The sequence below is a fragment of the Cyprinodon tularosa genome, unplaced genomic scaffold, assembly GCF_016077235.1.
Source record: "Cyprinodon tularosa strain WSP-4 unplaced genomic scaffold, ASM1607723v1 ctg45, whole genome shotgun sequence".
NCBI classification, from domain to species: Eukaryota; Metazoa; Chordata; class Actinopteri; order Cyprinodontiformes; family Cyprinodontidae; genus Cyprinodon; species Cyprinodon tularosa.
The window spans coordinates 2,450,382-2,476,783 of NW_024039174.1; the positions used below are offsets into that span (position 1 = coordinate 2,450,382).

At 36.6% G+C, this 26,402-nt stretch overlaps 1 protein-coding gene across 14 annotated transcripts in view; it reads left to right on the forward strand.

Moving 5' to 3' along the window:
* The first annotated feature begins 6,867 nt into the window (after positions 1 to 6,867).
* ctnnd2b (catenin (cadherin-associated protein), delta 2b) overlaps positions 6,868 to 26,402 on the forward strand; it is a 209,394-nt gene continuing 189,859 nt past the window's right edge. For 5 of the 14 annotated variants that reach the window (XM_038300413.1, XM_038300417.1, XM_038300423.1 and 2 more), the window contains exon 1: positions 6,870 to 7,174. The gene's annotated coding sequence lies outside the window, so the exon portion shown is untranslated. Of the gene's footprint in view, positions 7,175 to 26,402 lie in introns of all 14 variants that reach the window. The other 9 variants (XM_038300407.1, XM_038300409.1, XM_038300410.1 and 6 more) reach the window with 3 other exon arrangements.

Sequence of the window (26,402 nt, forward strand, 5' to 3'; positions counted from 1 at the left end):
TCAGCCCCACTGTAAAAAGCATTGTGTCTAAGCAGAAATGTCAGTGTTCAGGGAACAGGAAATGTCTCATATATGTTTAATAACCATTTACAATCCACAAGATTTTTAGATTTTCTTTTCATGAATAAAAAACACACAAACAGTCTCGCTGGTCAAGATAAACCACTCTGGGATTCCAGTTCTAAAAAAAAGTGGATGACTTGCCTTATTCTTTTAATGACTCACATTAAATACAGGTTTATCTTTGGTGATTTTTTGATACTTCGTATAGCTATACAAACACTTGTGCTGATATTAACATAAACAGCTAAAACAGAGTGATTGTGAAAAGGTACATTATTTCAAACCAGTGTAGTACAGTCTGTGTTTAATCTTAGTCTGTAACATCTCATATTTTGTTACATTTTATTTTTAACCAGTTAAAGCATTAAAATACTTTGGTATATAAAATGTCAGTGTTACATCTTAGAGATCCACTCTTCCATGTAAAAAGGTTTTTCTGAATCAGATCTCTTCCCATATATATTTTTTTTAAATCTTACATACAATTGACTGACTCTACCACCTGAGCGCCAAATCTCTGCAGCTCCTCCAGAGGTGCGATGCTTCTTTGCCCCTTCTTTAATGTTTCCCAAGCCTGCTTTGTTAGCTGAATGGATGGTTATGTCTATGTAGGTTTGAGGATGTTATTGTCACGGTTGGTTGTGGTTTAGGACCCAAATGAAGAGGCAGAGATGCTGAGGTGATTTCTTGTGAATTTAATCGAAGGAAAAAGTAAACAAAGGCAGGAATGCAAAAATCAAACTAATAAAGAAAAGCAAACCAGAACTATGGAGACATCTGGGGAAACCAAACACTAGGAGCCAGTGAGAGACGGGGTATGTGGACAACAGCATGGGAGGACGGCAAAGACAAGGAACCAACAAAGAGTGAGAGCAGAGGGAGAGCATATATAGCTGACAGAGACAAAGGGAGGGCTAACGAGCTGACAAGGAGCAGGTGTGAGAGGAGACAATGAGGGAGCCAAGGGGAAAGGAACACACACATACACAAGAGGACAACAGGGGACAACAGAAAAGCATGAGAACTAACATAAATCTAGAAATTACAACACAACTGGAATTAAACCAATAAATCTAGAAAACAAGGACCAAAGTAAAGAACAACAGAACCAAGACCATGACAGTTATATAGGTAACTTTTTTTCCCATTTAATGCTCTGGAAGATCTTAAAGGTAAGGAAATTGGTTTCTCAGCCAACCCTTGTTAAAGTCTCTCATGTGATTCTTGTTCTTCAAAGAACAGCTGGTGCACTATTTTTACTATTATTCCAACCTCTGTTGGAATTTTTTTAATTTTGAGATTTCAGAGTAAAAGAGGCTCTGATAACTTTTCAAAATAATTATACAGCTTTTGTACGTATTCATATGTAATTCATATTTGACAGCAACATATCCAGTTTCAATTCAATTGGTACTTAGTGTTGATCTGTCACATAAAAGTCAGAGTTTTGGATTTCATTTACTTGGTCTTTTGTGTCAATCTGACTGAATATGTTGATTTTTATTGGACTTTGACTAGTATTGTTTAATTTTTTGCTTTTTAAATTGTCTTTGGTGTTTTGTTAGTTGTTTCCTGTTTTATTTTAGATAGTGTGTCCCCTTTTGCTGTGTGCTCTGTTTCTCCTGCTTCCTACAGTTTCTAAGTTTGTCAGTCTCCTGTTGTGTTTGGATCTCTCTTGTATCTCGTTGGGTTTTGTTTGTGTACTGACTATCGGTTTCTGGTTAGTGTTAAATCCATATCCTGCCATTCATTCTCTTCGATTCCCTCTGTCTCTTTTCTTAGATTGTTCTCTCATCTGCTTCCCCTCTGCTCATTAGTCTCATTGGTTTCCTATCATCAATTCTCCACACTCTATATTCCCTTTTAGTTCTTTAGTCACTGCTGGTGCCTCTACCCAAGCCTACTTTGTCTTCCCTGTGTAATAACGTCCTCTATTGTCTTCCCTTCATGTTCCCGAAATAGTTTAGGATTGGATTGGGTTCATGATCTTTACTTTGAATTTTTGAATCAATGCAACTTAAAGTTGCTTTATGTAGATTTCTTTTTTGCAGTGGTAAAGGTATAGTGGAGGATGCTCTTTTTCTGGGTGGATCATCAGAATAAGTGGTCCTCCTAAATTGTCAATCATTCCGGTGATATGTTTATGTCAGGCCATCCTACGTGCTTGTCCCCATTTTAACTTACTGGTATTGAGTCTGACATAGTGGAAAAAATTGCAAATCTTTTTTTTGGAAAGTAAGCTTGTATAAGCGATGCAAACAATATTTAGACAGAGCGTGCATGAGGAGATCTGGGCTTGTGCATGCTCTCATATGCGTTTAACAGACGTTCCCTCTGGGTTGTGCATGTGCATTTTTTTTAAAGTGCAGAGGGCAGGTCTTTTCAAAAAGTTGCAAAAATCCTCGACTATACCTTTGAAATCTTTAGGTATTGCTTCAACTCTGCCTCTCTTCTACTTGAATACGGGTCTCCGTCATAACATTGCAGAATGTTTGTGAATTTTTGTGCCAGAACTGGAATTCAATCAGAAACTGTATAAACAACAGTATCCATCCCTGCTTTTTTTGGTTGTGTAGTGAATGTGTGTCTTTAGTATTGAAGCATCATACACTCAGTTCAAAAGGAAGATTACTTTGGTAAGAGGAAGGGTAAACCCTAGACAGGACAAACAACCATTACATACCTCCAGTGTGTGAACCCAGGTCTTTCCGCTACCTCCAGAATCATATGAAGACATGATCATTACTCAGAATTTTGCAGAAGGTTTAGTACTTGTTATAATTGCCCTTCAGACCGTATAAAATATGTTTGTGTGTGTCCTTCCACAAACTCTTCCACTAGGTTGAATTTTGGCCCATCTCTCTTAAAATAACTGGTCCAAATGAGTCAGGTTATTACTGCCCACAAATCTCCTCCATTTTTTTTTTTACATTTTATGTATTAGTTTTCTTTATTACCAATTTCAGTTTTAAAACATCACAGAGCACGTTTCCTCAAATAAAGATCTCTCTCACTGAGTGCATTTCTTAAACTGTATCAGGCTGTTCATGCCTGTAAATAATACTTTATCATGTCCAAGGTCTCCAAACTTCTTCACTCAGATGCCTGTAAGATACTTTGAGGCCACAGCTGACCTTGGGCAGACTGATAGAGGAGAGGTCGCCATATAATCAGCTCCACCAGGTTCTCTGACCGAAAACAGCAGGCATTGCGGGTGAAGTGTCTTGCCCAAAGAAACAGAGACAGATGGAGCAGGGACCTAAACTGATGACCCCTACATCCTGAGCCACCATCACAGCCCCTGACCCCTTCCTCTTTAAAGGACCTTTCAGTCTAAGTAGGAAACTTTTCCATTCTTTTCTTCTGTTGAGAAAGGTTTACAAATATCTGTAAGCACTTTCAAAATATATTCTTTATTTATTCTGAGGTAAAAATCATTAATCGTACCTCAAAATCTTTTTTTTTTTAAATCTCAGATAGAATAGAATGTATCTTCCTAAAATGCTTTCGCATGTGTGTCTTCAGTTAAATCATTGCTGTGAATTAACCCATCAAAGTCTTGAAAAGTGAATGACTCCTTCATCTGGGCTTTATTCCTCCCTTATGTGAAGCAATTAAGAAAGAAATTCAAAATTCTCTCACAAACCTCCTTCTTTATAAAGAGAGAGGTTTGTGATGCCAGGGTATACATTGGCATTTGTCAGCCATAAACTATTTGGATAATCAACTGACCTAAATGAGGAAAAGTTCAGACCTCTCCCTGAACTGTTAGAAAGTTAGAATGTGTCATGTGTCTTTTTTATGCCGTTTATGTAAATATCTGATTTCAGCTGAGCATAAAAAATAGTCCTGATTAGATATGGGCTGTATGAAACCTCCAGGCTGCTTTTTTACAGTCATGATGCCTCCCTGATGGACAATAAACAGCTTTACTGGAGCAGACAAGTGACTTGCTTAAGGGATTTCATTTTTCAGAAGAGGTCAGATGAAACTTTAATGTTATCCACTAAGATGTCACATCATTAAAGCAGCAGAGATAGAAGTTTTGCAAAGGAAGAGTTCAGAAAGGGGTGAGATGACAAATAAATGAGCGAATACAGTCAAATATCACAGTACATGAACATTGCTGCCTCATATATGCATTCCTTTAGATTTGGTAGGAGTGTATAACTTGGTTTATGGGTAAATGTGTGAGGCACTACAATGTGACATTTCGCTGGAGATGTGTGGTTAATCGGAACATCCACATTCATTTCTTGTTTAATGAAGCAAACAGTGCATATGAGCACGGTACGCTCAAGATCTAGTTTGCCATTAATGCAGTTTGCTGTGGTATTTGAAAATAGCTTTCAGCCGACTGAACAATGAAACGCTTGACAAAGGCGAACAGAGGAGAAGACAGACAGAGAGAGACAGGAAGGGATATAGAAAGAGTCAGATTTGGATGAGATGAGGAGGATCTGCGTACCTTCTGACTGACTCTCTTTCAGCTGGGCTCCAAACTTTTTACAGCGTCTTTTAGTCTCCATCTATCCCCTGTGTAAAGTCATTTTTCTGTTTCTACCTTTAAGATGTTGTTTCCAGCCACTTCCCCAAAGGAAAAAGAGTGATTTTGCTCTGTTTAGGATCAAGAGTAAGATTTGTGCGGGATACGCCATGAGAGACTGGTTAGGATTATTATGGTCTGTTCCAGCTGTACTTGATGCCATTAAAAGATTTCTGGGTATTCTGTTCACTGCTGGGAGCAGAAAACTCAGAAATGTTAGTGAAAAGTTTGCACTGACACAAAGCATCCAAAGGGCTGGGATGTGTTCCGTGGGATGAACATGGGTAAAACACTGATGTGCCAAAACAGTTTACTACATTTAACCTTCCCCATTTTAGATATGTGACAATAACAAACATTGGTTTATTTCTTTAGGATTTTGTAGCATAAGCCAAAACTTAGTAGTCTTTTATTGTGGTATTCACTGTTTTCCTCAATCTATTTTAATGCATTCATATATTCTCTGCACAACATGGAAGGGTAGTTGGTGTGCTGTTATTAACTGCCTGAAAGGAAGTGTATAAAGGGAAAAAAAAGCAGGACCAAGACTAGAGCCTTGGGGCATCGAACACAAAGGAGGAGCACAATATTGATTGTGATAGAAAGTCCCATCCGTCAGACAAGAAATAATCCACTTCAGTGCATTTCCACAAATACCAACGAAGTGGGTCAAATAAGACCGAAAGAAACAGAGACTCTCTCGCTCATAACGGTAATTTAACGTTTTTTAACTAACCTAGACTGCGGTAAGGAATACCAAGGAAGAATGGCATGCATTATATTCCCTCTTATATTCTTCTTTTATTAGTTTTACTTTATTTTTACAAATTTTTTTCTCAAGTAATTGTACTTTTTCTGACTTTTTCTTCTATTTTAAACATTTTTGCACACTTAATGCTTCTCTTTGACCATCAGTTCAGACAGGCTGCGGTCTGCTTTTTTCCCCCTTTACTCTTTTAACCATACAGTTAAAACTGGATATTATTGATGATATTATTGATGATGTTGAATTAGAAAAAGAAAGACAAGCAAAGTCTCAACACAGTGTTTTTGGAAATGCTAGGGGCAAAAGAAGATCAATATACTGTAATAAAAAATACAGAAGGGCTACACCTGCTTCTGTTCATAAGAGAACATTTTTTTTGGTAAACATTATTGTTTTATGATTCCTTTAGGAATCTGTTTTCTTCAACAATGTCTTATTTTTCTCTCTTGACATTTCAGTTATTGTTTTTATGTATCCTTTTTGTCATGATGGGTTTCTGATGTTTTGCCCACATGCAGAAACAACTCAGAGGCGGATGAAAAGTTTAACAGTTTATTGGAAGGGGATAATTCAAAGAGAACAAAGGAGGACTCTCAGCTGGGGAATGTCCAACGGTCAGGTGAACCGGAACCGGAAACACTAGAGGGAGATCAAAGTGATGAGTTCAAGGTCCGTAGGAATTTTCAGGTCAAGGCTTAAATAAAGGCAGGGTAGGACTCACAGAGGTTGACTTGAGGTTGCTCCTTGGTTCCTGTTTGTGGGGACTTTTCAGACTTGGTGATACTTGGCTGGAGGGCGGACAGGCAGACAGGTGGTGGTCAAGAGGAGCAGCGGAGTGGACTGTCAACGAGTTTTACTGAAGTGGACAACTAACAGGAGCTGTTAATGTTTTTCCTTGAATCTCAGGGAGACGAATGATTCCTTCCAAGGCTTGAAGGACCAGGCTTATCCAGTAGATCAGGAAGTTATCCCAATACTGGCAAACACTCTGGCGTCGAGGTGGTGACAGTCTACTGCCCATATACTCCTCTGGTAATGACCAAACGAGCAGCAGGTGTGGGTGGAAAACCAGAAGAGGCCCTCCAGTCCAACAGGGGAAAATGGCACCATCTAGTGGATGGGTGGAGACAAAAAAAAAAGGAAAACACAAAACATCTCACACAAACAGAAACCCTAATACTTTTTAAAATTTTAAACCTGATAAAAGCACAATGAGAAATACTTTTTCTCCTCCTTTTCCCATTAGAAGGTAACATTTCTGCTTTACATCATCCCATGATTCTCGTAAAAAGGATGAGATAAATGTCTGTTTGTATGAATAATTTTTTTTATCATTAAATGCTGAAGTCAGGCTCCTACACCCAAAAACTCCTTCTTTTCCTTCCAGCAGTCCCTAGCATCCCCAGTGGGCGGCGCTGTTGACACTGGTACCCAGGCCGTCTGTCGTCCGTCTGGCACGGATGGGGGGATGTTTTATGGCAAACTGGAGGAAGAGAGAGAGAAAGTGAGAGAGAGATAGGGAGGGAAAGCACCTCTGCCACTCTCCTTGCTTCCTCTCCTGTGCGCAGTGCTCCGGCCGCTCCTACCTTCCCTCATTTCCTCCCCACAGCTGTCTCTCTCTCCTCTCCCTCCTCTCTGATGCTGGCTCTCCTTCTCTCGCACCACCGAGCCGGAGGAAATCCTTGGCAGGGCTGGAGTGACTGACTACCTGTTTTGCATGGTCTGAATTTCGTGGGGATTCTGCGCGTCTGGAAAGGAAGAAGGGAGGCTCTCCATCCCCGGGGGGATTGGATTTTACAGTAAGCAGGCGCAATGTCATCCCAGCTTCCTCTTTTACCCCTGACAGGAGCACTGCTAGAATATGACAGCCTGTTGGGAATATGGCCAGATGCTGTATCTTTTTTTTTTTTTTTTTCACTTGAAGTGTGCGCCAGATGTTTTGTGTCTTTTCTTTACTATTTTATTTGACGTCACTTTACCCCGATTTGTGATGCGATTTATGCTTTTGTTGTTGCGTTGAAAGATGTGCGGTGCCGCTTGCATTGATCATGATGTCAGAAAACGGGAAACGGGAACCTCCCCCCCCACCCCCCGGTCCCCACACACGCACCTTTTTGCATCTCAGCTGGCCGTGCGTCAGTCCATCCGAGGCCGGGGTGTGTGTGTTTGTTTGAGAGAGAGAGAGATTTGGGGGTTGTGGCTGCAGAGAAAACGCTTTCACTTTGTGATTGACCTAAATATGAGCGATATTCATCAGATTATCACGCGTGACAGTGGCCCGGCACGCGCTGGCTGCGCGCCTTTGTGCAGCCCTTTGCAGAGGGACGCCCGCCTGGACGCTGGGAAATGTTGTCCATCGGCCATCACAACAGCATGTGCATGGATGAAGTGCGGCTTGCAGTTGGTTTGCTGTGCCTCAGGCCTGCCTGCTTGAATGCATGCATGCTCAATGGTGATAACTGAAGGGAAAACACACACACTCCTGGGTTGTGTTTGTTACTCTCTCAAACTGTTTCCCTCTCCTCTAGGATTTTTAAAGAATGTCTCTAATTTGACAGCTTTAGATTTGTGCTGTGTTTTAAATGTCTGCAGATCAGGTAGAGGTGGAGGGTTCTTTGTGCTTTCTGCATCAATTGGCTGTGTAGACCGAATAATGGGATCTAATTAGAACTAAAGGGAATGAAAACAAGCATAAAATGATCATATGCAGCTTTGCAACAATTCAATCTGATTCTCTTATTTGGTCCTATTAGAGCCAGATGGTAATATATTTCTATAGGGATTTATACTGGAAGAAGTGCCTACATGTAAAGCTGAAAGCAAATGATGCTGATATTTTGTGTTATTTCTCTTAAAGATTTGGTTATTATCACTGGATTGCAGTTTTTGCATCTTTTCACATACTGATTGGGTTGAGTTAGGGATTTTGACTTGATCATTTTAATGAACATGCTTTCATTTGAAACATTTTAACCAAGTCATGGCAGAATGGACACGATCAACATGTTTTTTTGTTTGTCTTTTTTTTTTTAACATAATTTTCTTACAGTTAGCTTTATCTTCCCATCAAATCAAACATCCCTACAGCATGATGCTATGAAAAACACCTTTTACAACTGGCATGTTATGTTTGGAGTGTTAATTCTCCACTCAAATATATTTTTCATTTAGGTCAGAAAAACAGACTTTTGGTCTCATCTGACCAGAAAATTTCCTTCTACGTGTTTCCTGTGTCCCTTAAACGGGTCTCTTGCAAAAAATCATCAGCATTTTACTTTTTTTGGAAAGTCTAGACTTATTGAACGTATGGAAAATAGTTACTTTTTTAATAACGGGCTCTAACAAACATCTCATTACCTCTGTATCTATACTGATTAATGGAGGTTAAGTAGATTTATCATAGTTGACCTCTTAAAGAAAATTATTTCAGTTTACTTTAAAGTTATAGCAGAAGGGGCATTATCATAAAGCATGGCATATTTTTCAAATTATTGTTAAAAAAAACTGAGAAATAAAAAAATATTTATGCTAATATGGTATTTAAATATCAAAGGTATAAAAGATTTGTATGTACTGAGTATTTGGTTCAACTGGCTGCACCTTACTCTTGCATCATTAGCTGCTGATGCTGCAACAGTGGAATCTGCCCCCTACTGGTGCTAAATTATTCAGTTTACAAAGTAAAATACTTCAAATCTCAACTGTTGAATTGAGTAAATATTTTCTGAACACATTTTCCCATGCTGGAAACATTAGTTTTTGTAAAAACAAATTAAGTTTCGCATTTGAAATATTTTTATGTCTGTAAATGACCACCTTAGGCTTAGATGGAGATTTTTAAAGCACAGTTTGAATTTCATGAATCATTTACCCAATTTAAAGAGCAAAAAACAAACTTTAAGGATTCATGATTTTGCCACAAATATTTTAATGAATCTCCTCTTGCCTCATTCTGTGAACCCAAATGGTGTATTTTCTAATTTAATAAGATGGATCATTAAACTCCCAGTTATATATGAGTACAAGAAAAACAGAAATCCTGTTTGATTTAAGATCTACCAAATGTTGTGATACTACTATAATGAGCTTGTGATGATTTTTTTTCTTTAGGTAGCATTAAGTAAATATCACCTTTTCCTTTATCTGGGGTAAGGAACTAGCAGATTTGTTAACATCATAGAGTACAATGCATACATTTCACAAAGCCAGGAAATGGCATATCTAATTTTCTGTGTAAAATTCATATTACTTTAACATGTTAGTTTTGCAGATAGGTTGTATTAGAAGAACTTTGGATTACTTTAGCCAATCCTGCAGAGGTTTGGAATAAAAAGTGTCCATCAGCAGTTCATATTCTTATGTTGTAGTGATGAGAATTTTGCAAACAACCTCCAATAATCAAACATTGCAGTAGATGTTTATGGTTATTTCTAGGGATGCACAATATAATCGGCCCCCTATCGGTATCGGCCTGTATCGGCCTTAAAACTGAATATCGGACATCGGCCACCCCACCGATATTTAACCCGATATTTGATCAGCTTCTGAGTTTCTAAAGTCTAAAAAAAAAAAAAAAAAAAAAACAATACTACCGGTACTTCTTCCTCTTCCTCAAAAACTTCTTTTTTACAGACTTAAAAACTTCTAAAGACGAGGGAAAAAATATTGATACATTAAAATATCACAATATCTTCATATGCTGATATATTGCCATTTAAAAACACCATATCAAACATCTTTTACTAATGAAATATTGCTATACGTCATCGTTATGCTACAAATCCCCCGAAAATCCACGAAATTTTACCATATTTTTATATGTTGATATATTGACACGGTATCGATCTATTTTACTAACATATCACAAGAGTTTGTAACAGAACAATTTAATTTCACGAGATTTTGAAAGTAAAATAGATCGATACCGCATTTTTAAAAATCAATTTCATATCAGCATATGAAAATACATTTGAGTATATTATTTTTCAAAGTGTCAGAAATGGATTACAAAACTGCTATTTTCAATGACTACTTATTTTTGTCCAGCTTTAACATCGGTACCGGTTATCGGCTACATGAGTTTTAAAATATCGGCATATCGGATATCGGCCAAAATCCCAATATCATGCATCCCTAGTTATTTCGATATTTCAATTAATATTGATTCATATTCATACAAATATTCTAAATCTTAATAATAATTTGCTAGTATATTAATTTATAAGTATTTTAATGTTTTTGATGTGACTGTGGTTTTAATCCACACTTGGGCCAGATATGAGAAATTATGACCACTAAAAGGACCCAGTAAAAAAAAAACTATGTTGGAAACATTACTTTAAAAAATTACTCTTTATAGTTACATGTTACTTCACCAAAATAGTTATGTTAGTAACAGTTACTGCACAGTCAACGTAATTAGTTACTAGTCAAAGTAACTATAAAGTTGCTTTTTTATTATCTTAAATGACTAATAATCTGGATAACTTTCCTGTTATTTGTATATTAAAAAACTGGTAGTTCAGTTCAGTTTTGAAATATAAGAAGTTTTGTGTGTGTGATGGGACAAGTGAGCCACAGTTTATAGTTATTTAAACAGGATTATGTTGTTTTCCTAAAATAAAAGAACAATTAAGCCAATTAGATGCTTTAGAGCTTTATATTTTTGTGAGGCTTCAACTGATTATAAAATGAGTATGAAGCTGGAACTAATGCTTTTTAAGCAGTTTAACAAAATAAAAATACACTTCGCTAATCTTTCAGTGTAGAAGATGGTAGAAGCTTCCTTGGATTAGAGATGCTTCTAACTGACATGTATATACAGTTTTTGGTCCTGTATAAAATGAACAAACCACAGGAACATGTAGCTTATGACACTGTGATTTAACCAGTGACTCTGTGCCATCGTTAGATTCCAAATAAGGTAACAACGTTATAAATATGTGAAAAGTAATTAAATTCGTTTTTCAGTAAAAAGCTAACGAAGATACTAACACTGTAATTATTTAACAACATTAGTCCCAAACTGGAAAAAGATATATAAAGGTGGCTGGTTACCCTAATTGGAGTCACATTGCCATGTTTCGTTACAGCAGACTGTAAGTAGACTGTAGAAAATTCACTTTAAATCAACAGTTTTCAAAGCTGGTATGAAACCTCCCTAAGGCGGACACAAAATGACCTATTTTTGTTGAGTCCAAATGGTAGACCGCTCCAAAAGGCTCCTCTTAGCCTGAAACTGCCTCAACTTTGGTTTAGCTGTTTTTTAGGTTTCTGCTTTCATTCAGGGCTTCCATAGCAAGTCATACAAGTTGGACACAAACTTAGCAGAGCTTTAAAAAAAAAAAAAAAAAAGCCTTTCTGACATTCAAACCTTTGTGCCTCTGTTTATAGAGTAAGATCAGAGTATTACACAATCACAACAGGCAGTCTTGATAGGGATGTCTTAAGTCATACAAAATAATTTAACCCCAAATGAAAGCCCAAAGGAGGTAAATATTGTAATATTACTCCAAAGGAGATAAATATTGGTAATATATTTTCTCAGAAGTCTTTGAAACTTTGGAAGCAGTTTTCAGTGTTGTTAAATCATAAACATTTACCCTAATTTTATCTGGCAACTGGGGCACATGAGGCCTGCAGCCCTTTCCGAGGTTGTCCTTCTGTTTATTTGTAGGTTTATGGATAAATTGTTGATTGTCTCCTGGAGGAATTTTCCTAGACCGGGTATTACTGGGAATGACCTTTCCTCATGTGTTTTATAGATCCCAACACGGTATGTTGGTTTCTGAGAAAGTTTTAACCCACTCAGGTACAAAAATCCTACAGCAGAAGAAGATGGCATACCATTTTCTTTCATGGAGCAGTTTCTTTCCTTTTCCAGGATTAGGACCACTGACTTCCAAGTCAAGACATCTTTCCCCCCCAAAATTGATGCTCCTTTTTAGTTTTGGTTTTTTTTTCGGTGTTCGCTTAGTCTACCAGAGCCTATAAAGAGAGTTTGTTTCCAGACTGCTGCAATATAAGCCAGATATTCAGAATCTCAAAGTAAGGCTATAAAGGCAAACAGGTGAAGCCGCTAGCCACTGTTCTCATCACAGAACATTAAACTGATCAAAGAGCTTCTTTCCCCTAATGTTGCATTCCAGTAACACTCTTAGCAGCATTACAGGAAGCCAGGGGTCTTTAGAGTACATTCATCTGAAAGTCTGGAGCAAGAATCCCCCCACCCCCACCACACACACACACACACACACACACCCACTCACACACACATCTACCCCTTTCCAACCCCTTTCTCTTCATTGTTTCTTCCTAATTGCCAAGTATTCGTGGTAGATGGTAGAATGACCCCCAGAGCCATGTCTCTGGAGGAGAATATGGAAAGCAGTGCACCATGCAATGATTCAAAGAAGCCTTTGGATCATGCTGGCATCTGTTTCAGAAGATTCGCCTTGGCCTGTTTATCATGAACGGGCTTCATTAAGTTTTTATGAACATAAGATGGTATAAGCTAGATTTTTCTAAAGTCAACTTTCACATACTCATCACAGATATAGCAGAACTTCACATTTTTTGGGAGGAAGCTTCATGTAAAGTGTATTGCTTCAGTCAAAACACTTATTATCCATCTTAGTCACAAAAAATATGCCACTTATAGAGACAAAACATAAGAAATGTACAACAAATAATTCACTTCCCCATTTAGCCTATTACATTAAAGTTTCTCTGATGCTGCATTAAGTTCTTTGCCGTCTCTCTAATGGATACATTCCAGTTCCATATTCATTCACATTAATAGTATATAATCAGCCACAGTGCTGGTAAATACCATTATAATATTTAATTTCCATTAAGTTATCTTTATGTCACAAATCAGTTCTTCTTTCATTGCAAACACTAAATAAGTTATGAACATCTATTGTCTATCGTGATAAAAGATGACAATGAGGTACAACAGAGATACATTCTGTAGCCAAACCAGTCACCATGCGGACCAGCGGACCATATGTCTAACCTGATAATCTCTGTTGATAACCTTGTTCAGAAGAGGAGACACAAAGGAGAGGGAGGGAGGCTCTCTTGCCTGGTCTTTGTATTCCAGTCATGGCAGAACCTGATTCATATCACAGCATGCAGCTCTCCCTCCATTGCTGAGGTGAGACGGCTTGCCTGGTCAACAACCTTCTTTTAACTCAGGATCACTGTAAGCAGAACAACAATAGATGGAAAAAAACAGGACAAGTAGAAGGCCACAGATATAGTCATATTAAATAAACCAGAATATATATTCTTATCAAAATAAGAGAATAACAACCTGTATCAGTTTTTAAAAATACTTCCCATTGAGCTCACATTTCTTTTTAAGAAAATGTAGTAATCAAATTTCAAAAGTCGTTTTTTCATTATCTGTCTATGGACAATCAACATAATTAACAGATATAGTTTGAAAGGGCCTAGATCATGTAAATCATGACCAGATTTTTTTGACTACTGAATGTTACAATGATATTCCTTAATTAAAATGATGCCCAAAATGGTATTATGCCTGATGCTTGTCTGAGTAATCCACATGGGAAAAGAGTGGCAGTAATGAGTCTACAAAGTGATTCCCCCACAGAAACAGCTATCTTAGGTGTGCTAGGCCTGCCCGTTAAACAACACATCCACTGTCTCCAATCAGTGAGTGGAAATGTAAGGCAGAGCCTGGTCATTTCTACTCAAAGGTATGACGAAATGAGTGCTTTAGCATCTAATCTGCACAGTGGCTGCAGGTTTCCATTTTTTACCTGATGTTGAGGTCGCAAAATTTATATTTTCTGCTGTGAGATGCATTAGAGTTTGTGCAGCTTTTCTTAAGATGATCCTAATTGCCAGAAACAGCTCTAGGGTAACGTCATGAAATGGGTGGCACCTACAAAGATAGAGGCGGTATCACGGTAAAGGCAAGTTTGTTTCTTCCACGTTGGATGGCTCATGCATCATAACAAATTAGTACTCTGTCAGTCTGTCTGTGTACAGGATAACTTAAAAATGTTTGAATGGATTTTAATGACATTTTTGCCAACAGTACACCTCAGTCCAAGGAACAATCCATTAAATCAGGCATGTGCAAAGTCTGTTCTCAAGGGTCGCTATCCTGCAGGTTTTAAAGGCTTCCCTGCTCTAGCACAGCTAGACAGACACACAGCACAGCTAGAGTAGCTTGGCTTATCAAATTTTACGTTTCTAACAGAATTAAAAACCCTGTTACTGTGTGTTTGTTGGTTTAAAAAAACCCAAAATGCTTCCATTTGGACTTGAGACTAACATGATTAAGGAGCAAAACACGTATTTAGCCCAAAGTCACTATTTCAGATCAACAGCTTTCCAAATGATGCTTTTTCTTTTAAACTTTAGCCTTTAAAAATATTTCGGAGAGAATATAATATTTTGAAAAAGTATTTGCACCATGCAGATTTTTATCTAAAACAAAGCATGGAGTCTATTTATTAATTGGTTTAGAGTCTGTGAATTCTGTAAAGAAAATTGGGCCCACCTTTTTCTTCTGCCACATAACCTAAAGTGATGACCAGACATTTGTTTTCTGTATTTTTGGAAGTAAGCAAAATTGATGTAATGTTTTTTTTTTTTGTTGGTTTCTTTAAGTATTGTTAGTTTTATGTCAGATGTAACCTTTTATGAAAGATAATTTCACTTAAATTTTGCTTTGTAGCCTGTGTGAGAAGGGCTTTTGTGCTCTTTATGATCCACAGATGTTTTCACCTTTGAACTATCTATCATACCTACCCTCATACACAATATATACATAGATACCTTGTTGGACAGGGTCTGCCTATGTTGTGGATGAGTCAGAGCGTCTGCCATGTTGAATTTGGCAAATCTGCTGTTATACTCAGACACTTAAAAGTATTATAGAGACTTTCATATCCGTTTGGCTTCATTCTCCAGACTTTATTGTCGTAAAGAATAAAAACAATTATAATAATCTAACCTGGCCCTATTAGGTACATACATACATACATACATACATACACATTGATTGATAGATATAGAAACATCTATAATCTTGAGAGTTTTATATAATCAAACATCTATTTATTTATAATACTTCAAAATCTGTATATGCACATCTATATCTAAAGACAGCAGTCTATACTCTACGTATACAAGTTAAAAACCTTGAAAAAGAATGGTCTTGAAGAGTCCATCAACGTTCACTACAACAGATGTTAACTACTTCCTGCCAAATACAATATGGCGGTGACGTCAACATGCAAACCTGCACCCAACGAGGCGTCTACATATATACAGTATGTCTGTGCCTTCCCTTTGTGACCTTATGGATGAGTTGTTTGTTTGCTCTTTGATTCATTTTGGTAGGGGGGTCACTTTTGGGAAGGTTTACTGCTGTTGAACCCTTTATAATGCAGGTTACCTTTTTTGATCAGTTGCATACCCCCTTAAAAATGTAGTCCCCCCCTGTCCCTCAGTGAGATCTAGAAGCACAAGATCTATATCCAGCCATTCAACAAAGATCCTGCTACATAGCTGTATATCTTATTTTGGCATTTGACCAATTCTATGAGCCCTTGGATGATATATTACCTGCTGGAAATTAAGTTGGGGAAAAAAAGTAAAAAAAAAAAGGTAAAATGTTGAAAAGTAAAGTAAAAAAAAAAATAAGCCTAGTTAACAATTATATTTAGGTATATAAACTAAATAAATGTAAGTGCCTGTATCAGCACTAATGCCTCTAAGGTTATGTTGTTTCTTTCCCTCTCAGAGTGTTTTTCATGAATTTCTTATAGAAAGACTTTTGTTATTTTTCTAAATAAATTCGGGCAAGTTGGTGTTTCTTCTTATTACATTGACATTCATTATTACCATCAAAATATCCATATTTTTTTAACGTTCCAAAGGTAATAAGGTCTTGTCCTGGATTCCGATAACACTATTGGCTGGAAAGTATTTCACTGAGTGCCCTATTAAGGGGTAATGTGTGGATACCTGCTCTCATTGTGCTTCCCCGACGTATCACTAATGTATTTGTGACCCTGTCCTGACTTTAATGAATCTGTTTCTAACCTGTTTTTAAATCTGTTTGGATTGGGGGATGATCCATGGCTTTTTAAGATCTTTTCTTGTTTTTATCGTGACAAACTGCTACTATTTTAGTTATTTCTATTCAATTTAAATGTAAATTTAAAGCTGATGGAATCAGTAAGGAGGATAATACTGTAATTGTAAAATGATGTGTTAGCTGATAAGATAAAGTTCAGCTTTGCTCCTGACCTGAATCTGTTTGCTTACATTTGCAATATAGGCCAGATTTACCTAGAGAGAAGAGCTGGACCCTTTTGAGTGCCTTCATTATTTATTCATGGTAGGACTTTTTTTTAAGTACATATCAGTTCATTCTAAGATCTTAAAAGATTCATGTGAAATCAAGTGGCTTCTGCCTCGTCGGAAAGATCAAGCTCTAAATTAACGGACTGCCATCTCTGGCTCATCATTTGATCCGGAGGAGGGAGAAGACACAATGTAACGGAAGTAAACAGGTGAATAACTGTTTTCTTAGTGTGTGTAATTGGAGCTGCTGATGGAGACCTTACAGTGCTGCCGTTGACCTTGCTGCCTGCACATAACATAAACACCTGCAGCACTATCCAGTCACGGAGCTCAGGTGACTTAATGGCCATAAATCGCCATCCACTCGTTCCAGCTTCCACTTGTGAGTCAGGGTGGTCCACTAATGGATGCTTTTGAATAACAGGAGCACTTTGCCTTTCTGTCTGAGGCACTGCTTGACTTAGCCTCTCTTCTAGCCTAAACACACCCCGATGCTAGATGGGTGCAAACGGACAGGATAATGGCTGTTTTTTTCCTTCACCTCAGTTCTGTGTTTTGGTACTCGTTCAGAGTAAAAACAAAAGTCCTCCTGTAGAATGACTTGACATCTATGTTTGTGCAAGCTTTGATTTTGCTGTGAATGAAAGCAGACATCTGAGCAAAAAGGCATCCATATCAATCTTGTTGTGTTTGGTCAAATATGACATTTAGATTAGCTTCATAAACACACAGAGCTGGCTTCATTCGGTGCTACAACGTTCCTAAACTAAAAAAAACCTTATCATGAGTAAATTAATGGTCAGATGAAAGCCATCTTTCATCTCTGTGTTTAGCTATGATCAAGCCAGCTCTAGTCATTGTTTCAATGATTTTATCTTTCTCTCCTTGTCTCTGGCAAAACTCAGATCCTTCTTATGCCTTGGCACTGAGGGAGACGGTAATACTCCTCCTAATCCACCTCTCGTCACATCGCTCACCCAATCAATCCCCTATGGAGACCAGTTAAGTGTTGCCAAGCTTTGGTTGCCAAATTATGGTTTCCCGGGCAACATGAACTACGGTGTTGCTGTGATGTCAGCCAGGTGCGGTGCAGCAGTTCGGACTGCAACAGGACCGACCCTTGTTGGAGATAACGAGCCAGCTTATGCTGTCATGGCGATGACTCTCGCTGTGTATGAGCGGGGGTCAGTGACTTCCAATTAGCGTAGCAGTGAGTGGGCGGACAGGAGAGCACCCCCCCATCCTCCTCAGGTTCAGCTGCTATCTCTCTTTATGAAGGATGATCTTAGAGCGCCTGGTATACGCTTTTACCACTTTACTCTGTTTGCCTCACTACTAACATTAATTAATTAATTAGCTTTTTGTATTACAACAACACAAAATAACAACCTTTTTTTAATTTTATGTTTTTTTTCTTTCCAAATAGAAAATTAAAAATGTTTAGCATGCTTTTATATTAATCTCTTAAAGGTAATGTGGTGCTGATGGCGAATGTCTCCATCAGCACCACATAGGTTTAGGTTTAGATTCCTATTTCTGGTCATTCTTCTTTTCAAAATAACTCACACAGTCAGATAGATAGAAAAAAAAGTATAAAAACAAATCATGTTTTAATTTTTACTAAAATGTAACTTATTCATGACTATTTTTTTTATCCAAACCATTCCATTGTAGTCCTGGCTGTATGTTTAGGGTCAGTTTCATGATGGAAAATGTTTTATAAAAAACGTCTTCACAGATTGATGCAGTTACTACTTTCCTAGCAAAAGAAATAATTAATTTGTTTTTTTAACTTTAAAGGGTAGCCTACCAAGAATAAATCTACGCATAGGGTCAGTTTTAGGGAAAAGTATGATGTCAAAGAAAGTAATTATTTAGCAGTTATAATGTCAACTATTTGAAATGTATATTTATTGGACCTCCCTTATTTAATAAAGTTTTAATTAAGCATCAAGGTTAATTCCTTCCCTGTGTGTTGGCTTTCCTCTCCTATGTATCCACCCTCCTTTATTCCAGTAGACTTGCTTTGTCAACACACCTACAAGCCATTTTAGATACATTTACCAGCACACTCCGTTACCCTGACATGGGAAGTGTTTTTTGTAATGTATACACTCAGTGTGCCCTTGTTTCTTTGCATGTTCGTGTCTTTGATTCGGTGGGTGCTGAAGGACCGTCAGCTGCAGGCCGTCAGCAGCTCTTTGTTCTCACTCTTCCATATAAGTGGGCCTTACATAATTACATATAAGAGTCTCCTGCATAAAGCTTTTAATAGAAATTTTGGGGCTATAAAGCTATAACAGGGAAATAAAAGGAATTTCTCCAATGGAAGGATATACTGTAGCCACACTTAATCATTATAACCCTGATGAGGAAATGCCTTATCCACACTCCATCACTCTTAGAAGAAGAGTAGTTTTAAAAGATAACTGTAGAGATGCAGCACTCAGAATCTGAGTAAAAAGCTTAAATAATTTTTGTTAGACTATTCAAAAATAAGATTGCCACTATTTGGGGCTCTATTAATATATCAACCTGAGGCATCTGTTTTATTGACCTTTTTTGTTAAAGAAAAATAAGAAATAAGTAGCAAAAGTCATGTCAAGATTTGCATCATATTGATGCATTTCAGTAAATCAGATTGTCACTTAGCAGACTGAGGTATTTTAATTTAAAAAAGTACGGATTACAGGTAATAAAAAGCCAGAATGTTTTTTCTAATAAACTGATTATGACATTGGGATGTTGTGCCCTGCAAAATCACAAGAAAGACTTTATTGCAGTCTAAGAGATGGAGACACAAAATGTCACTGCCAAAAAAATTTTTTGTGCAGAACACTATATGCAAACATATTGATGGAAAGTTAGTTGGAAGGAATCATGTTTAGAGTGGTAGTTAACAGAGAAATGAGCAAACAGATCTTCCTTTTTGCAATGAAACAATAAATGAGCTTGAATAATTAAAATGTATTTATTTTTCAGTGATATTTTGACATATATACTGAGGTACATCTACTTCTGCATTTATGGCAACAATCTTGTAAATGCTTAATTACATTGTTGGATAAAAAAACAACAAACCCCTTTATTAACGTTAAGCACATTAACTATTTTATTTGTTGTAATAGCAAACTCATCAAACCTTGATCACAGCTGAAATGAGAAAAAAATCAGAACTTGATAGACTTAGGCTCAGCTTTATTTATCCCTTGGGATAACTACTTCAGGGAAATTCTGGTTCTAGTAGCTTATATAAAGTACAAAGGGCAGAGTTAGAGCAAGACGCCATTAAAGATAAAAGATACAACAGACAATTAAAAAAAAAGTGTATATAGTACAAAAAAGCTTTAAAAAGTTGTAATGTCCTGGAATATGTTTCCTTTAGATATAAAGGCAAGATCATGGTAAACATGCTTCATGTTTGCCATGATTGATTCATCTTTAGATATTTCACAGATAAAGGCTCAAAGTATTTTTTGCAACTCCAGTATGAATATTTTTTTTGCTGGTTTACAACACAAAGACATTTTGAGATGTGTTTTCGTTTTGACGATTGCATCTTTCTCATGTTGTGTTTTTTGTGGCTCTATTGTTGCCGATGCTACAGAATGGGTTCTGTCGGGTCTGCTGAAAACGACAGGATTTCTTTGTATTCTTATGCTTCAGGCTGTGTCCTTGATAATTTTTTTCAGAAATAACATTTCGAAGGCGCAACTGAAAAATAACTTTCAGTGCTAAAAAGTTGACCACTCAACCAATCAAACCTTGAAAAGGTTGAAAAGTCTTTATAACAGAAAGCTGCATCGGTTCTTCCTGTAACTCATTATTATTATCTTTTTCAAAATTTGTCCTGAGCTGTCTGTAAACTTCAAATGGTGTTCTGCTGCCTGCAGCTCATTAGTTTTGAACCCCTGTGCAGACATTTGCTTGCTGGCAGTTTTTCTGTACGCGTGCAGCAGAGGAAGTGGTGGTCTGCTGGCGTGGGGCTGCTTTGTCTGTTTTTAATGCCTCCTCTTTGGCTGTGCTCACATCCAGCCAGCGCCCTGACACCAACTAATCTCCTCTTTATCTTAAAGGATTGCTCAGCACTTTTCTGTTACATTCAGCCAGCTTCCACCCGAGATTTCACATAGCACGCCTCACAGCCCGCTCTATTGTATTCTTTCAATAATATTATACTTTAGGGGATACATTTATGACATTTCTGTAATACTCTTTAATTGATTTTTAAGTCCAGATGAAAGTGTTGGTCTGATGGTTATAGAATTATTTCTGCGAACCATGACTTTTACAACCGAGAGCTTGACATTTTAGCTTTATTGCGGAATCTTTCTGCAGACAGTTTATGGATTGGACTTATTATTTAGTGACAAATAATGACGTGGAAATCCACAAGGATGGAAAGAGACATTTGCAGTAGGAGCTAAACTTTAAAAAACTGAAAAAATATTTAAAAAGGTGAAGATATGATATGATGTGATATCTCTCACTATGGTGGGTTTTCTATGAATGCTCCAGTAAATTAGTGGTAATAAGCGTATTTCATAAAAGTCAGAGACCAGTGGACATTCTGCTACTCTAGAAATCATGGTTTGTCTACAATTGACAAACATAATCTTACAATACTTTTTTTTATTTGTTTATTTGTTATTTTCAAAAGGCTAGTTATTCCGAAAATAGATATACCCGGTTATTCTTAGTGCAGTCATAAAAAATCAGACTTTAATCAATATAAGCTAGCAAATGCTATTTTTTACCGTCTGTCAAATTGCATTTTTCTGGATTGTACAAATCAATCCAATTGCATCTTCTACTGACCTTTACATTTGCTTTAACTCCATTGTTTTAATTCATTTATTTTATTTTGACATACTAAAACGTCAATAATATAGCAGAAAAAATAAAGTTATTAATGCTAATTAGTTTTAACAAAAACACAGCAAGTGTTATTCTTAGTGCAGTCATAAAAAATCAGACTTTAATCAATATAAGCTAGCAAATGCTATTTTTTACCGTCTGTCAAATTGCATTTTTCTGGATTGTACAAATCAATCCAATTGCATCTTCTACTGACCTTTACATTTGCTTTAACTCCATTGTTTTAATTCATTTATTTTATTTTGACATACTAAAACGTCAATAATATAGCAGAAAAAATAAAGTTATTAATGCTAATTAGTTTTAACAAAAACACAGCAAGTGTTGCTGTTTTAACAAAATACTCGATTAGATTAGCCTCTTTTGAGTTTATTTTATTAAATAGATAAAATCGGATTGAATAAAGTTATTTATAAATTTAGTTGATCATTTCTTCACAGATGTGGGAAGTCATATCGTATACAGTCCAAAATAACAAACAAACCATTTGACCACCCTTGTTTTCTTTCTCAGGTAGTATACCTTTAGAGAAATTTATTGTATTTTTTTCATGACTATATATATATATATATATATATATTAAAATGACATGACAGTAAAAGCAGAATGTTTTAAGTCTGCAAAAGAAAATAAATGTATTTTACATTTAGAATGAAATCATCCTCTGTTCAACCCATAAGCTGTCTAACCCAAAGGCTAATTTGCAGGATCAGTCCATTTATAATGAGTACATAATGATCTGATAAACATGAAATATTTAAGACTTTGTTCTCTGGAAAAACTTAAGGTGAGTATTTTATTCCATTTGAAGGGATTTGATCAACTTTTCCACTAGTAATGTTGGATGGAGCATTGAGCAACATATGAAGCTATTCTATATATCAATGCTTTCACCTTCAGACATTGAGATTTCAGCTATGTTGTAAGTTGAGTTTAAGCTGCTAAACAGCTATAATAACAGCTGGAGGACTTCGATCAGAACCACACTCTGCTGACAAAAAAACCTCAACCAGATTATCCTCTTTGCCATAATCCCACACATTTCATTTTGCACATGTTACATGTTCTCAGTTGATTTTTTATATTCCTTGGTGCCAAGTTATTGTTGATTAATTAGAATATCTAGCTATAAGGAATTGTACTTTAGGCTAAACTTTATTTAAACAGAGAGCACGACTAAAGAAAATCAATTATACCGGTAGAAGTTCAGATTTTGACATGGCTCTGATATCTGGAAATGCTTTTGTTTCTTTTTAATCTCCTACTCTCTTTTGTGAGAAGCTGTAAATTTAAATGTATTAAGGGCTACTATATTCCCAGAAATCATTCCACAAAAGCCAGGATGAGTTTGGGTTTTCTAGACATTAGTCTCTCTTTTTGACTTTACTTTAAAGAAAGTACCATTTTAAAGTTTTTATTTTTTGACATTTATTTGATGCACTAACACTAGTTAGCATATACTGTAAATATGGTGTGGAAAGAATATGAGACCTTGTACTTATTTTTGATTTACAAATAGATTAAAGGCCCTATTTCGTCTGATATTGTAAAATAACATTTGCAGCTTGCAATTCAAAAGTCTCCTACCTAAAGGAAATAGACTTCCTCTTTACTGTTCTCCTGATTAATCCTGCTGTTCTGTGAAGGTCTCAAAGGTTTGTTAGAGAATTTGGTGAACAAACAGCATCATGAAGACCCCAGAAACACAACAGAGGTCAGGGATGAAGTAGATTTAAAAAAAAAAAATAAAAAAATAAAAAAAATAGGGAAAATGTAGGTTATAAAATGGTATTTTATACCCTTCTTAATCGTCATATGTAAAGGGAAAGGCTATGGCCTCTATTCAAAGCTACAGAGATCCATACCTAAGGTTACAGAATCACACAGATAATGATCTCCTTGAAAAAAAAAATAGAATAGAATAGAAAATCCCTTTATTGTCCAACAGTGGGGAAATTCTGGTCTTTACAGCAGCGAAAAAAGATTATAGAAAAAATACTCACACAAATGTGGACCTTAGAAAAGTGTATAAAAATAACATACCAGTAATAGTGAAGGGTTAAAAAATAAAAAAATAAAATACGGCACTGTAAAGTGTTTTAACAATATAAATATAAAAACCAATATACAGCTATGGACATTTTTACAGTAATGGATATTTGAAAATAGCAGCAAGATCAGAGATGTGCAAAAATTATTTAACCAAGATATAAAATGTGCAAAAATCAGAATGAATCTAACAATTATTGAGGTTGTTGGGAACAGATGTGGTTATAAAGTCTTACAGCTCCTGGGAGGAAGGATATGTGATAACGCTCCCTGGTGCATTTAGGGTGCAGCAGTCTGTCACTGAAGGTGCTTTCCAGTTCAGTAAAAGCTTCATGCATGATGTGGGAGACATTATCCAACAGAGATGTTAATTTAGTTAGGATCCTTTTTGTTTCCCACCTCCTGCACTGAGACCAGAGGGCATCCAATCGCTGAGCTGGCCTTCCTGATCAGCTTATCCAGTCGCTTTCTCTCAGCTGCTGATAAGCCACTGCTCCAACATACAGCTCCATAGAAGATGGCTGATGCCACAACAGAGTCATAGAAGGTATTTTGGACCCCCACCCCAGAAGCAACAAAAAAGGAATTGAAAGACACCAATAGAAGGCTTTCAATTCACTTTACAATTAGTAGTTGTGCTATGAAATCCTAATATCATGCTCTGAAATTTTTAATTACTGTATATGATCAAAAGATGTGTATCACCAAATATCTGTATTATCTGCATGCAGCTGCCCCTCCTCTTGAAGTTGTTGATGTTGCCTCTCTGTATGTGGGAAGCATTAACAGAGGTAATTAGCTGGAAAGGTGCCAGTATGAGATGTTTATGCACAAAATAATCTTTGCAAATAATGAGGATGTGGTTTCAAACCACTGCCTCTGAAATAACCCCCAGTTCACAAGGCCACACCCATGCTGTCGGAGCTCTATTCTAGGTTTGGGATTAACTCAATGCAGAGCTGTCATTGATCCGCCTGCATGGAGGTATACAAACACAGATCCAATCGATAAAATAACCATCCTTTTACCCACTGTTGATGAATGAGCCCATAGAGTCTGAGCTCGTAACAGCGGTCCTGTTTCGTCATTCATACTTACTGCCACATGGCATGTATATTTTTAACCCGCAGCCTTTATGTGTATGAAAACGTATTATTTTACAGATGGAGCTTTTCTTTTTGACATTACCTCATCTGGGACATTGCTGAGATTTATTATTATTTTTTTTTTATTCTTTTGCAATGTCCAAAATTGTATTTTTAAAAGCTTTTGTGTGAGAAAGATACAGTACAAGGAAATGCACACTTGGGAAATAGATGAAAGTGAAATGAAATCAAAAGTGCTTTTTATAACTGTTGTGAATCAGCTTTCAGACTCTGAACTCAAAGACGGGTTTTAAAAGCATCTTTGTCCCATATAGCTTTCTGTCAATTCCTGGAGATATTTTTCCTCAAAGCCAGTCAGGCGAATATACGCAACCCTCCTAATGCCACATAGAGCCTGTTAGAAACCGGAACCTAGAACATGTCTTCTTTAGCAAGGCTTGAGGAAATTTTCTCTTATAGGTCTTTTCGTTTTGATAGTAAGAACTTGCCAGGTTTAGCGAGTGACTAAGCAAAATGTCTGACTGATGGAGTGTTCCTTGGCTGCAGGTCAAATCGCTATGAAGTTTTCCTTCAGCTGGCTAACATATTGTACTCCATGTGCTCCAGTAGCTCTGGGAATTCCTTCTTCTGGCTCCTCTTAGCTGCTGCTGCTGTAACATAAAAGCGTGTCCTTACTTATCGTAGCCTCCAGGCTGAATTAATGAACGTCATTGATTTGTTGCAGTGATATAACATTGTGTCCCCAGTTAAATGTCTTTCCAGCTTAATTAATGGAAACCATTGATCACATCATGATAGGCTTAATGCAGTGTTTTTCTGGAGAATTACATTGATGTTTTACTGTAGGCCAGCACATTTGACTACTGGTTTCTTTATACTGCTGAAGAAAAACAGGTTTATCAAACTCTTTTTTTATTGTTATTTTCTTTTCTTAAAAAAGGATAGAATCAACATCAATCCAGCATTTTGTAACCCGTCAATGTTGCTTTGTGTTTAATTCACGGTTTTATGATACAGTATAATAAGGTATTTAAAATTTAATTTGGAATGTTTTCTGCAGTAGACACATAAGAGAAGAAGAGCTAATGAAAGAAGCTTTGTGATAAGGTCAAAAAAAGGGTCTAAGTTTTCTCTGAACTAAACTATAGTTCTTTGTGCCTCTTGACATTTTCCACCATGTCTTTCTACAATATGATGTCTTTAAGGGTCTCTAAGGCTTATCATACAGGATTTTATGTTAGAAAATTGTTTATATCATAGTTTGAAATATGCAAAATTGTTGATAAATTGTCTTCTTTTTTTTATTTTCTGTGTTTCCCTCAAAATATCACTAAATTTCTGTTTCTTTCTTAATCCAAACTCATATATTCACAGAATAATATGGATGTATGTGTTACACCTCTGCTGTTTGCTTAAAAAATTAGGATACTGTTTTTCCGGTTCAAGGTTTTTTCTTTTTTTAAATAAAAGGACATTTTTAACTTGATTAGCTGGAACATCTTATCTTCTAAACATGGATTCTGATACTTAATTTAGCTTTTGTTTTTGTTTTAAGAACGATAAAAGTGTAGATCAGGCTGAATGTTTTGAGTCTGACCTTTATCTGGCGAAATTATGAATCTGAATTTGACATTTTGGTAAA